Source organism: Nelumbo nucifera, chromosome 6, assembly GCF_055504915.1.
Source record: "Nelumbo nucifera cultivar China Antique chromosome 6, China Antique-T2T, whole genome shotgun sequence".
Lineage (NCBI taxonomy): Eukaryota > Viridiplantae > Streptophyta > Magnoliopsida > Proteales > Nelumbonaceae > Nelumbo > Nelumbo nucifera.
The window spans coordinates 6,611,864-6,625,136 of NC_142654.1; the positions used below are offsets into that span (position 1 = coordinate 6,611,864).

General features: G+C 43.4%; 1 pseudogene across 1 annotated transcript; it reads right to left on the bottom strand.

Annotated features, from left to right (window-relative positions):
- Positions 1 to 304: 304 nt before the first annotated feature.
- On the bottom strand, positions 305 to 9,494 carry LOC104604482 (mitochondrial import inner membrane translocase subunit TIM17-2 pseudogene; annotated as a pseudogene). The gene is made up of 2 exons (XR_016077288.1): positions 8,643 to 9,494; positions 305 to 542 (listed from the first exon to the last, which is right to left on the bottom strand). The product of XR_016077288.1 is annotated as a mitochondrial import inner membrane translocase subunit TIM17-2 pseudogene (transcript).
- Positions 9,495 to 13,273: the final 3,779 nt, after the last annotated feature.

Below are 13,273 nucleotides of genomic sequence, written 5' to 3' on the forward strand. Positions count from 1 at the left end.
TATGCGATATTCAAGTACACACGAACGATACCGGGATGCTGCTCTCTCAAGTTTACCACCTTGTACACGATTTTCCATGCCTGATATTACAAATAACTCCGTCCCCACCCGCCTTTTGAATTAAAAGACTTGGCCTCGTGTAAGTATTACTATTAAGATTATGACAGGGAAAAAGAAATGAAGAATTGAGGGACTCAATCCTGCCTCCCTCTATACTATCCAATATTCAGTAACCCATAAAAAGTTTGAAACACTCCCGCCATTCTTTTTGAAAAATAAAATAAATAAAAGATGAGGCAAGAAATCACCCCAAATACCATCAGAGCATTCCATGCATACATCATGATCGTGTCGTGGTCCATAAGAACCATATTTTTCCAATACAAAATCTTCGGATTTATGTAAACTTGAAGTGAACTGTTAAAATGCTTGCAGATCACGTTGCCAAAACCAATTAAAACATCTGCAGCTCACCACCAAACAAATCAATTTGTAGCTGAGCAACCAAGACAACGGCTTCATAAAAAATCAATCAGTTCCTCCTGCAGAAGGGTGAGAATTAAAAAACAATATTAGATAACAGGTGATTCAACTATTTATTTAGCCAAAATGGAATTATTATTATTACAGTTACAGAACAAAGAAAGAAGGCATGGTAAACTGTAAACCAAGGTTCAAAGTATCGGCCAGTCGGCCAGTGTCGGTGCTTTTTTTTTAAATCGGTTCAAAGGGGCCGGTTTAAGGCCCAGCTACCCTCTGAACCAGTGGCTGACCCAATTCAACCCCTGCAGGGGCATATTGGGAAGCCACCGGCACAAAGTATCAATGAGGGCCAATACGTATTAATACTTTGAACCTTGCTGTAGCCAAAATGAGTCTAGAACTTCTGGATAGTGGATCCACAAGACCCGTATGAACTGTGGTGTATTGCATTCCCATTTTGGCTCACTCACTTGCCTCTGCTTCAGCAAGACCCCCCCCCCCCCCCTTTCAGCTATGCATCTTCATTCTTAATATAAAAGATTTTTAATAAAAATAAAGAAAAATGAGATCCTCCTTCCTCTTCTTCTTCCTCCCCCTCCTTCCTCCTCATCTCCCTCCTCTTAGGGAGGCTTACACCTTGTGTTCTGATTTCTGAAGGCTTATGCCTCATATATTCTGAACTACACCTCTCACGCCTCTAGGTAATAGGAGTGGAACGCCTCACATCACACCTTAGTGCTTAAAACATTCTGTGAAGTTGTGCATGCAAGATTCATGTATAACATTGGTTTAAATCTTATACGCACATTCATTGTTGAGACCCAAACACCCCATCCAGAACCCACTAGGGGAGTGGAGCAGGCCACCACCTATCAGCCATTCACAAGAAGACAGAGGAGCCAGGCGGCAGAGCCCCAGAATTAGTTACAATCAAAGTTTGTTGCACCTGTAGGCCAGCCATGTTATCTGCCAGAGTTGGTTATTCCAAAATCAGAGGATATTCCCTCTGATATTACACCTGTAGGCCAGCTATATAAGGCCATCATCACATAATGAAAGCAATGAATGATTCTCCCTTAATTTTCCTCTCCCTGATTCCAGTTTCTTCCTTCCCTCCCTTCTCTCTTTTCTCTCCATCTTCTGTTTCAGGAGGTCAAGCCTCCCTCGAAGAGGTTTCCGAGGTGAGCGGAAACTCACCAAGTTGGTAAGAGCATGGTTGCAGACCAGCTATGCCGCAGACAAGAACCTCTACCATGGAAGATAGAGTCGGCCAACTTGAGATTGGGTTCCATCAGGTACTGAACGAACTCAGGGATCTCAAGGTGGTCATCTCTAACCTCGCCTCCCAACAACAATCCGGCGAGACCAGGCATCCAACAGGGGCCGATGCCTCTGTTTCCAGTAGCCAGGGAACTGGGGGTTACCCCGCCGAAAAGGTTACTAAAATCAATTTTCCCAACTATTCCGGTGGAGATCCCATTCCTTGAATTTTTAAAGCAGAGAGATTCTTCGAGTATCATGAAACCCTTGCACACCAGCGTGTCACCATCGCTTCCATTCACCTAGAAGGAAACGCTATTCTCTGGCTCCAGTGGTATCGACAAACCCATCCTCATGTAACTTGGGCGGAGTTCACAGAAGCTCTGTGCATCCGTTTTGGGCCGACGGCGTTCGTGGATTACGATAAACTCCTCACTCGACTAAAACAGACCAGGACGGTAGCAGACTACCAGCTCGAGTTCGAAAGAATGGCGACCAGGGTACATGGATGGCCGGAGAAGGCCTTGGTAGGGTGTTTCGTGGGAGGTCTCAAAGAAAACATCTGCTTGGAAGTGAGAGCTCTTCGACCAGCGACAGTCATGGCGGCGGTGGATATGGCTCGCCTGCAAGAAGAGAAGATGGATAGCATGCGCAGAACCAGCAAGCCTTCCTACCCGAATGTAAGGGCTCCCCAGCGGACCGAACAGCAACCCATGAAATAAGTTGGGGATTCTCAGAAGCCCATTCTGCCCAGGCCCACTATGCCCTTCAAGCACCTCTTGTGGGCTGAGATGCAGGCCCGACGCAAGAAGGGCCTCTGTTACAATTGTGATGACAAGTTTGGATCGGGCCATAAGTGTCGAGTCCAGCGAGTGTTTCTCCTTCAGACAGAGGAAGAACTAGAAGAAAACGTAGAAGACTGTGAACTGATCTCAGTTGAACCAGAACCGGTGGGAGCCGAGATCTCCTTACACGCCCTCATGGGCCTCAACCCTCTTCAGTCCATGCGAGTAGAAGGAAGGTTGGTGGGCCAATCTGTGATGATCTTGATTGATAGTGGCTCTACCCTGAATTTCATCACTTGCCAATTAGCAAGGCAACTAGGTATGTCTATACAACCCACTCCACTCTTTTCAATCTATGTGGCTAATGGAAGTCAGTTGACATGTGATGGTGTGTGCAAGAAGGAAAAAATCCTTATACAAGGCCACTATTTCGTGGTAGATCTCCACCCATTGGATTTCTCAGGGGCTGATATTATTCTGGGAATTCACTGGTTACGTGGCCTAGGGTCGGCACTGTGTGATTGGGCCAAAATGACAATGGACTTTTATCAGGATGGTCAGACTTGCCATCTACAAGGGGTGCGACCCCCCGAGTCCCCAAGGTAATACTGTAGCTTCCATATTAAAGCCTCCAAGGATATTGGACAGCCCTTATTTATGCACTTAGGCATGCAGCCCACAGTTCCAACTTTAAACAATCAAGGCTGTGACCAACCCACGGAAGCCCAACACGAGGCACTACGATCGATACTTGATCAGTTTGTTGATGTGTTCAAGGAACCAAGCTAATTACCTCCACCTCGGGCCCATGACCATCAGATACCCCTCTTACCAAATTCTAAATCGACCACTGTGAGGCCATATAGATACCCCTATTTCCAAAAACTAGAAATTGAGAAGGCGATAAAAGAGCTAATGAACAAAGGGCATATACAAACCAGCACCAGCCCATTTTCATCCCATGTACTCCTAGTAAAAAAGAAGGATGGTAGTTGGCGGTTTTGTGTAGATTACCGAGCCCGGAATCAGATTACAGTGAAGGACAAGTTCCCGATACCCCTCATTGATGAACTATTGGACGAGTTAGAAGAAGCACAGGTGTTCTCCAAACTAGACCTGCGATCCGGGTATCATCAGATCCGGGTTCACCAGGCCGACATCCACAAGACCGCTTTCCGAACCCATGATGGCCATTATGAGTTCCTAGTTATGCCGTTTGGGCTCACCAACGCCCCCTCCACCTTCCAGGCCCTTATGAATGACATTTTCAAGCCTTTCTTAAGGCAATTTGTTTTAGTATTCTTCGATGACATTCTGGTTTACAGCAAGGACTGGGGCACCCATATGGAACATCTGAGACTTACCCTCACCTCTAAAGGAACATCAGTTACATGCCAAAATGACCAAGTGTTCTTTTGGACAAAAACAGATACAATACTTAGGCCATGTGGTTGCAGCAGGGCGGGTCATGGCAGACCCAGAAAAGATTGATGCCATCCAAAAATGGCCCAAGCCCACTACTGTAAAGGCTCTCAGGGGTTTCCTTGGGCTTACAGGGTATTATAGGCATTTCATTAAGGGGTATGGGTTCATGCCCGCCCCTCTAACGCGCCTGTTGAAGAAGGATTCTTTCAAATGGGCTGATGAAGCCCAACGGGCCTTTGAAGACTTGAAGACAGCAATTTTGAGCCCTCCAGTCCTTACTCTTACAGATTTCACTCAGCCCTTTGAGATTGAGTATGATGCTTCAGGTGCAGGGGTGGGGGTCGTCCTGATGCAGAAGGGACAGCCCATTGCTTACTTCAGCAAGGCCTTATCAGCTGCCCACCAGAACCAGTCCACTTATGTCAAGGAGATGATGGCAGTGGTAATGGCAGTCCATAAATGGTGTACATATCTATTGGGATGCCAATTTATCATAAGGTCAGACCAACGAAGTCTGAAGTATATAGCAGAACAAAGAGTGCACACCCCAGAGCAGCAAAAGTGGCTTAGTAAACTAATGGGCTTCAACTACCGAATAGAGTATAAACCTGGGCCTGCTAACAGGGTAGCTGATGCCTTATCACGGGTAGAAGAGCTGGCCCAACTAACCTACTCTCAGCCCAGTTTTCCCTTGTTTGAAACCATAAGGCAAGAAGCAAGGACTGATCCGCAACTACAGGACATTGGGGAAAAATTGAGGCAGAACCCTTCCCAGGTTGCAAGGTACCAAATTGTGGGACCAAACCTCTTCTTTAAGGGACGGTTCGTGATTGCTCCAAATTCCAGCCACAAAACTGAACTACTGAAGTTGTTTCATGATTCCTTCTTGGGAGGACATTCAGGAGTGCTAAGGACTCTAAAGAGGCTCAACAGCCACTACCATTGGGTAGGTATGCGCAAGGACGTGTTACACTATGTATCTGAATGCTAGACCTGTCAACGGCAAAAATACTCCTCACAGTCTCCCACGGGCCTCCTACAGCCCCTCAAGATTCCAGAGCAAGTATGGGAAGACCTCTCCATGGACTTCATCACCGGACTTCCCCGTTCTTTAGGGAAGGAAGTTATCATGGTAGTAGTTGACCGTCTCACCAAGTATAGCCATTTCTCTGCCCTGCCTCACCCTTACACCACAGCAACGGTGGCTGACATCTTCATACAGGACATCGCCAAATTGCATGGGACACCAAGATCCATTGTATCGGATCGTGACCCTGCCTTCCTGAGTTCATTCTGGAAGGAATACTTCCGATTGCAAGGAACCCAACTGCACCCATCCACAAGTTACCACCCCCAGACGGATGGACAAACTGAAGTTCTTAATCGGTGCTTAGAAGCCTACCTAAGGTGCTTCATAGGGGAGAAGCCCAAACAGTGGGCTCACTGGCTTCCGTGGGCAGAATACTGGTACAACACAACTTATCAGTCAACAGCAGGAATGACACCCTTCAAGGCTCTATATGGCAGAGAACCTCCTCCCATATTACCTTATGAATTTGGGTCGGCTAAGATGGCAGAAGTAGAGACTCGCCTACTGGCAAGAGATGAGATCCTTAGACAGCTCAAGGCCAACTTGACTAAAGCCTAGCAAAAGATGAAGGCCTACTATGACTCTCACCACCGCCCACTAGAGTTTCAGGTAGGTGATTTTGTCTACCTTAAGCTCCAACCTTACCGCCAGGTCTCAGTGATGAGACGGGCTTGGCACAAGCTAGCTCCCAGATATTATGGGCCCTATAAGGTGCTGAAGAGAGTGGGCCTTGTCGCTTACAGATTGGACCTCCCTGCTACCTCGAAGCTACACCCGGTGTTTCACATCTCACTTCTCAGAAAAGCTGTGGGGAATCATACCCCTATCTCACCCAACTTACCCCAATTTACAGATGAAGGGGACATTTACATGGAGCCTGTCAAGATTGTGGATTTCCGATGGGTTCGACAAGGAGGGTAGGTGGTGCCAGAAGCCAAGGTTGAATGGGTCGGCCTGCCTCCGGAAGAGGCCACATGGGAACCTTATCTAAGGCTGAATGAGAGGTTTCCCAACCTAGACCTTGAGGGCAAGGTCAGTGCTAAGGGGGGAGGAACTGTTGAGACCCAAACACCCCCTCCAGAACCCACTAGGGGAGTGGAGCAGGCCACCACCTATCAGCCATTCACAAGAAGACATGGGAGCCAGGCGGCAGAGCCCCAGAATTAGTTACACTCAAAGTTGGTTACTCTGCCACCTGAAGACTTTCCACCCATGTTATCTGCCAGAGTTAGTTATTCAGAAATCAGAGGATATTCCCTCTGATATTACACCTGTAGGCCAGCTATATAAGGCCATCATCACATAATGAAAGCAATGAATGATTCTCCCTTAATTTTCCTCTCCATGATTCCAGTTTCTTCCTTCCCTCCCTTCTCTCTTTTCTCTCCATCTTCTGTTTCAGGAGGTCAAGCCTCCCTCGAAGAGGTTTCCGAGGTGAGCGGAAACTCACCATTCATCTTGCAGATTATACACATTGTAACTTTATATCACAACCTATTTGTACAAAGCAAAATTCCATAGTAACAAGTCAATTTTATATATCAGAAATAGAGAAATAACAACCCAAGCCCCACATAAATGGGAAACTCTTGCAGCTAAAATATATGTTTGAACAATTTAAGCAAGCAAAATGATCATTTCTAAATAACAGATATATTATGTATGCTACTAAATGTTCGGGGAAACGTTAAACTCTGATTCCCTCCTGGATACCCAAATAACAAAGCAGCTTTGCCCCTCCGTAGCTAGCAACTGGTTCAGCTAACACCATTAGGTGGAGTCTATGTGGGAAGCGGCCCATGCAGACTGGCTAACTTCTTAAAAGAAATAAAGAGAAACAACGATTGGTAGATTAGCACAGATACAATGAGTTCCAAGTGTGCTGAATTCAACAACTGAAGCTCTAAACAAAACTGAGGTTAGGTGTTATTTCTTGGGTACAAATACATCTCTTTGCCCAAGGAATGGATTATTTATTCATATTTCACGCATTTGGTACATTACCCTCATGATTAACACTCATTTTTGCATCTAGTAAAATACGAGTTACTTTCTCAAGAAATGGTTGGGTTGCTCCACTGCAACCAGGGTGACCAGGGTTCAAATCTTCGAAACAGCCTCTCTGTATAAATAGAGGTAAGGATGCGTACATCGGTTCCTCCCCAAACCCCACATTGGCAGGAGCCTCATACACTGAACTGCCCTTTTTTCCTCAAGAAACATAAAATAAAACAAACTTTGCTAGTTCTATTGATAATTATGCTCTGATGTAGTCTACAACAGAATTCCTTGAAAGCGATCACGGAAAGATAAAAACCCCTCAAATGCATTAATGTTTTACATCTTGTTATAATTGCCCCACTAGTGCTTCTCCTTTTCCAAAGTAAGGAAGCACCAACAAAAAACAAAATCACTTTAAGTCTCTTCTATTAACTAGCTATGCTTTTCTAATACAGAAACTACAAATCACAGTCTTGTAAACTTGTTACTTCCTTCGAGTACTCACAATTCAGTTTGAAGGTCCAAATGACCAATGAGAACATCATCTCCCCTCCTTAAGCCGGTTTAACAATTAACGACCATTCCTGCATCCCTATTACATGGAGATATCATTTTATTCAAAAAAGCAAAACCTTCCCATCAATGTGAACACTTGGGGAAAACAAGCCCATTATCCCTATTATTGTAGTTTGATAACTCTTTGCCTTGTGAACACTTCACCCACCCATCTAGAATACAATCTTGTTATCAGGCCTAGTACAATTCTTCCTGTTCAGAATTAGGTCCTAGGATCTAACAACAGACCTAGGGTGCAAATTGCAAGCATTTTACATACAAACACTCAACTTGGTGCTTGAATCCTATGTCATACAAGTTAAGTCAATGCTTGGTATGCAAATTTCTATGCTTCTATACCTTAAACTCACTAAACCCAGGGCATTAATTCTTGATCCCATACATCCTATTTCTTCCACCAACCTTAATTTTTTTAAAAATTCCACCCAGGTTGCAAAATAGTCTAAGTCTACCTTCAATTCATCACACCGTATTTTTTATCACACTCCAGATTACCTTAGAATTTCTAAGCCTGACATAGTCCAAAACCAGTGTAATTTACTATGTCAAGAGAACAAAACCAATTTGATCTACACTAATCATACTGAACTAAGCCAACTTGGTCTTTTTTGTTACTGCATGTGCACGCAGAATAAAAGCATACCACCAATGACTATGCCATCAAATTACCAGAGTGCATAGACATCAAAGACAATATATTTTTTGTATTTTGATTTTTGCATATGCCCTCATAATCTGCATGTTGCAAAATTTTCCAAAACATCCTTTACCCCCATGTTCAAACCTTCTTTAATACTTAGTCGTCTTATCTTTCATCGGCAATCAATTCAGAGCAAAACTAAATAAGAAAAAAAAGTATCTTCTGCTAGACTGCTACCCCCAAAAAAATAAAAAAAAAAGGAAATAGCAACAAATAAACAACAGCAATATCTTCCACATAATACTTAGCATAGAATTCGCAAACAAGAACGCCGGCCAAAAACTATAGCTTCAAAATAAATAATATATAATCTCTCCCTTACCACTAAAATAATCCACGTAGGCCGTCACCCATCTCACTTGTACTCAAAGGATGGAATCGGCGTACTGGGCGTATCAAAACTCTCCAAAATCTCCGTCTTGCTTCCACCACCGCTACTAGCCCCCTTCTCCTGTTTGTTACCACCACCGAATAACCCACCAATCCAAGAAGAAGAAGACCCCTCCGTCGAAGGCTCTATCGTCGCCGGGGCACTCGGCAACTGCCCCATAGGAAAGCCAGGCCCACCAGCCATATTCGGCAGTGGCTCCTCCATCATTGGAGGAAAATTCTGAGGAACACTCAAGACCTTATTAAGCATGATTCCAGCGCCTTCGATCAAAGCAAGCAATACACCACCAAACAGTGCCGACCTCGAAGCCGCACCCAAACCTTGGCGCATCTGGAGGAACCCACCGGTGGCGGCACCAGCAAAGATCGAGTTCCAAGGATCTTCCTTCTGGCGGATGTAGACCATAGAGCAGTCGAAGACTGAGAACAGACCACCCCAGACGGCGAAGCTGCCGCCAACGCGTGGAGCATTCATGCGGACCGCTTGAGAACCACCGATCAAGCGCTCGCCTTTTGGGGAGTTATAGATTCCTTTCAAGAAGTGGAAGGCGGAGCCACCCACCGCACCCATGCCAAAAGCGCCGCCGATGTCGTCTAGGATACGGTCCGGACAGGGCTCTCTAGAGGTCTCCGGGGTTCCCATGGGGAGTTTTTTTCTTTTTTTTTTTGGGGGTTTGTTGGAAGAAGAAGAACAGAAACCCTAAATTTCGAGAGTGGAGAGAAAGATGGAATCGCGAGAAGCAGAGAGACGCCAGACGCGGGAGGAAAAAGAAGGAACCCTAGGTTTTGGCGGTGAATTTTCTTCTTTTATTTTCTTGGAGAATAAGTCTTTTACAAAATGACTAATGTGTCCTACTTTAAGGAAACCTAACCAATCCCGGTCATGCAAGGCATTTTGATCATTAAATATTTCAAGTAGGGAATAACCTCATACTCAAAGAAGGTGTCATCGTTTTTGCATGCTATGAAGTGCGTGTGAGTACATTCATCGTGCATTGGTAACATCTCCCGTGAAAATTAACTTACACATAGGGGAAATGTTGCCGATGATGGTAGGATGTGCGTGTGAGGCGCCCTATTTGAGGAGATCCGATCTCAAAAGGGAACGGGATCTACTCCTCCCACCCACTTGGGCGCCTCACATGCACATCCACGGTGCATTGGAAATGTCTCCCGTGAAAAAAAACTTATAAGTAGGGGAGAAGTTCCCAATGTATGGTAGGATATGTGTGTGAGGCGCCTTATGTGAGGAGAACAGCTGGTCACAAAAGGGAACGAGATTTGTTCCTCACACTTGGGCGTCTCGTATGCACATCCACCGTGCATTGGGAACATTTCCCATGAAAAATAACTTACAAGTAGGGGAGATGTTTCCAATGCATGGTAGGATGTGCATGTGTGGTACCCTATGTGAGGAGCAGATTCGGTCTCATCTAGAGGTGGGATATACTCCTCACAAAGGGCGCCTCACAACGACCTCATAGGCACATCCCACCGTTGGAAACATCTCCCGTAAATAATAACATATAAGTACAAGAGATGTTCCCAATGTACAATGGGACTTGCTTGTGAGGAGCAGATCTAGTCTCATTGTGAGTTTGGTCTTTTTCTGTTACAGGTTTGATTTTGGTTAAATTCTTGATCAGTACCCTATACCTTGGCTCGAGTGACAATTTGGTCCCTAAACTTTATAATGCAACAATTCAATATCTGAACTTTAAAAATGTGACAATCCGGTACCATAACTTTCAAAATGTGACAATCTAGTACCTATCGTTAACCAGTCCACTAATCAACTGCTAAGTAACATTTGAAAAGTCAAAAATGCCGTAAGAATGCCATCTAATTCTCTTTATCAACAATCCAAACATTGACAATAAAATGAGCAGTCCCAATTTCTAGATTCTTCTAAACAGTCACCAACTTTTTTTAATAGATGAGGTTATGATTTGGGATCGTTCAGTTTTTTGTCAATGTTTGGATGGTTGATAAAGAGAATTAGATGACATTCAAAGGGAATTTTTTATTTTTCAAATGTCACTTAACAGCTGATTAATGGACTGGTTAACAACAGGTATTAGATTGTCACAATTTGAAAGTACAAGTGTTGGATTGTCACATTTTGAAAGTTCAGGTACTGGGTTGTCGCATTTTAAAGTCCGGGGACCAAATTATCACTTGAGCCAAAGTATAGGGTACTGATCAAGAATTTCCTCTTTGATTTTTTGGCTTGGCTATCTTGAATGTGTTCCATCCATCGGTCCATGTAGTGAAAGTCATAAGGTTTTTCACCAAAGGATTAGAGGGGTGCGGTTGAAATTTCTTTAGGATGCGCCCTAGCTAGGGGTATCAACTATAAATTTTGATTTTGAATTCGAGATTTGATGCAATTGAATTGAATAGCCAATTCTTATATATAATATATAAAATATTTAAATATTTTATACAATTTATATATAAAATAATTAAATTATATAAATAATTTATACACTTTATATAAATAAAATATTTATTTTATATATTTATTGATTACCTAAAATAATTAATTGGTCGAATTCGAATTGAATTGAATATTCGAATAATTAATCAAATTCGAAGATTAATTTTAAATATTGTTAGATATCGAATCGAATTCGATACATTTACACTCCTACCCCTGGCCGGAAGGAAACTCGAGTAGGGGTTAGGAAAACCCTTAGTCATTGGGTAGCAACTTCAACTTAGGGGATTCATTGTTTTCAAACTGTTGTTGACCCAAATGGTAAAATTGTTCAGTGTCGAAACCGTTCAGGCAACCGGTTTTGTTTTACCCTTAACCCATTATTGGGCCAAAAACTATTGACTTGGTCAAAAAACTGTTGACCCAGATAGTCCAATCGTCAAGCCAAACAACAGTTCACAATTTAATAAAGGATGCAAAGCAGATTAGAGAGGGGAGGAATTGAGATAAGACCAATCTCAAAGATCACAGAGAAAAGAGAGAGAGAGAGAGAGAGAGAGAAGAAGAAGAAGAAGAAGAAGAAGAAACAAGATTTGAAGAGGTTGGAGAAAATTGAGATCCGCAACTATTGCTGTTACGTATGTCATATATATTGTTTATATATATATATATGACATAATAAAATAAAATGGTATAATAGAATTGAAAATAATATATATATATATATATATATTATATAATTATTATTATACACATATATAAAAAAAAATACTCTACATTTCACTGCAGAATTTTAAATTACAGCCCCCATAATCTACTAGTAGCCTCTATAAACAGCATCCTGTTCGTAAATTTAGCATCAATTCACGGTTAGGATTCATCCCCTATACAGAATTCTGAGTTGGGCTGATCAGTCATTCTCCCCCATATATAGCCCATAAAGGGCAATGTTGTGGGTCAGGTCGTGCCAACTGTGTTCTGCTAGACAGATACCCCACAAAAAAATCAAAAAAGAAAGGAAAATAGTAACAAATAAACAACAACAATATCTTCCATGTAATGCTTAGCATAGAATTCGCAAACAAGATCGCCGGCCAAAAACTATAGCTCCACGTAGGCCGTCACCCATCTCACTTGTACTCGAAGGATGGAATCGGCGTACTGGGCGTATCAAAACTCTCCAAAATCTCCGTCTTGCTTCCACCACCGCTACTAGACCCCTTCTCATGTTTGTTACCACCATCGAATAACCCACCAAACCAAGAGGAAGAAGACCCCTCCGTCGAAGGATCTATCGTCGCCGGGGCACTCGGCAACTGCCCCATAGGAAAGCCAAGCCCACCATCCATATTCGGCAATGGCTCCTCCATCATTGGAGGAAAATTCTAAGGAACACTCAAGACATTATTAAGCATGATCCAAAGCGCCTTCGATCAAAGCAAGCAATACACCAGCATACAATGCCGACCTCGAAGCCTTACCTAACCTTGGCGCATCTGCAGGAACCCAGCGGTGGCTGCACCAGCAAAGATTGAGTTCCAAGGATCTTCCTTCTGGCGGATGTAGACCATAGAGCAAGGAACCCCGGAGACCGCTAGAGAGCCCAGCCCGAACCGTATCATAGACGACATTGGCGGCGCTTTTGGCATGGGTGCGGTGGGTGGCTCTGCCTTCCACTTCTTGAAAGGAATTTATAACTCCCCAAAAGGCGAGCGTTTGATCGGTGGTTCTCAAGTGGTCCGCATGAATTCTCCACGCGTTGGGAGCAGCTTCACCGTGTGGGGTGGTCTGTTCTCAGTCTTCGATCTATGGGGAGTTTTTTTCTTTTTATTGGTTTGTTGGAAGAAGAAGAAGAATAAAATCCCTAAATTTCGAGAGCGGAGAGTATTGGATTTTAATCTCATAAGAGATTAAGTCCAATGGGTTTGATTGGTCAAGTACAAGAGAAATTGCACATGTACACTTGTTTGGAAAATTAGCTTTTCTCTTACAAAACCCAGTTTTGAACTTGTTTAACGTTGGAAAATTATAAGTTTGTTTTCAGTATTTTAATAGGAGTTGATTTACACTAGGAGCTGATTTACACTCCTTAGAAATAGTAAAGGAGAGTATGGAGGTTTGAG